Source organism: Triticum aestivum, chromosome 1B, assembly GCF_018294505.1.
Source record: "Triticum aestivum cultivar Chinese Spring chromosome 1B, IWGSC CS RefSeq v2.1, whole genome shotgun sequence".
Classification (NCBI taxonomy): domain Eukaryota; kingdom Viridiplantae; phylum Streptophyta; class Magnoliopsida; order Poales; family Poaceae; genus Triticum; species Triticum aestivum.
The window spans coordinates 674,964,319-674,966,270 of record NC_057795.1 but is presented as its reverse complement, the minus strand read 5'-3'; positions in this window follow the sequence as shown (position 1 = coordinate 674,966,270).

Sequence of the window (1,952 nt, the reverse complement as noted above, 5' to 3'; positions counted from 1 at the left end):
GCCGCCGCCGCCGTCGCCATCCGCCGCCCAAGCCGTCGCCCTCGCCGGCCGCCCCCGATGTGAGCCGCCGCCGCGCCACGGCTCTGTTCATTTATTTTCATATAATTTGTATTATTTTTTTGTTCATTGCATTTTTCTTATATATATATATATATGTATGTGGTAGCTATATGATGAATGGATGTGGCTATGTATGTATGAATATAATGTTCGTAGCATTTTTTTGTTCATATATGTTTTTTCATATATGTATTAATTTTTTATTTAGGTTAGTAGATATCGATTTTAGGTTAGTGCTTAGTAGTTGAACTAGTTGATTTAATAAAACTACTTTATTAAATTTTACTATATATAGAAGTAGTTCACTTTTAGTAAGAACTACTTTATTTTATTTATTTATAGTAAGTGCTTAGTAGTTGAACTAGTTGATTTAATAAAACTACTTTATTAAATTTTACTATATAGAGAAGTAGTTTATTTTTAGTAAGAACTACTTTATTTTATTTATTTATAGTAAGTGCTTAGTAGTTGAACTAGTTGATTTAATAAAACTACTTTATTTTACTATATATAGAAGTAGTTTATTTTTAGCAAGAAAATTAATAGAACTAGTTTATTTTTTTAGTTCAAGTAATTAATCCCCTGTCGACGTCAACGATGCCTATCCCGCATCCTCGTCGTCGACTCGGCGGAGGAGGCCGGCTTGATCAGAGGGGCCATGTCCGAGACTGGGCTCCGCCAGGCTGGTATTGGGAGGTGCTACCTTCCGGGGGGGCGTAGGTTGGTGAGGAGCCAGCCCGTTGTTGACCCGATCCTTGTTTGGTGGCGGTCGCGTGGGCCAGTGACGGTGTCGAGGCTTCCGGACACCGCGGAGGTGGTACGTCACCGTGTCAGCGAGGAGGACGAGAACGTCCGTCGCTACATGGTTCGTTGGAGGGCAGGTTCGACAATACCTGGCAGGTTCTTCAGGGATCTCACTGGAGCTATAATCCTGTGATGGTTCCTTTTTTTTGGGTGTCCACCACCCGCGACGATTCCCGTCGGGCTCTATGGTTCTAGCTGTGTTAGCAATGCTATATGTATGATAGTATTCGACGAGTATTAGTGATAATATTTGATTATGTACGGGCACAAGAGATGATGTAGTTTTGCTTATAATTGAATGCATGCTAATTTGAATACTACTTTATTTTACGATTTGATTTTGCTTATTGAATGCTCAAATTGGAAAAGTACTCCTACTTTGAATGCTAAAATTGGAGAGCACTATGCAAAAATCTAGGAGCCCCCTCCATCATCCGCGCAGTCGTCCCCGTCACCGACCCCCCTCTGACCTCGAGGTGAGACCAGCCAAATCTCCATGTCAATATGAGTCCTATAATATGAGTCATCGGGTTGACTTTAAGTCTGTCGAGTCTCCACCTATATGAGAGGACGAAGAATCCCGACTGTTGTCGTGGGGGTAGCTTCTCCTCCGTTCCCATGTGCTAGACACAATTTGGTGTAATGCACTCGGGAATGAAAGGAGGAGCTACCATCACCGACAGTCGCAAATGTCAGAGAGGAATCAGTGAGGGAGAGTCTCCAACCATATATATATGAGAGGACGAAGAATCCCGACTGTTATCGTGGGGGTAGCTTCTCCTTCATTCTCGTGTGCTAGACAATTTGGTGTAATGCACTCGGGAATGGAAGGAGGAGCTACCATCACCGACGGTCGAATATATACACCACATGAGCTGAGAGTTTTCAAGAAAAGGCTCGACGGACCGATAGTCAACCCGTGATGAATAATAATGATCTAATTTAGGTTTTTTAGTACATATATTTAATTATACAAATTTAATATTTAACTTTTTTAGTACATAAATGCGACGTCTACAGCTACGGGATCTGCCTTTGGGAGGTGTACTGCTGCGACATGCCGTACGCGGACCTGAGCTTCTCGGAGG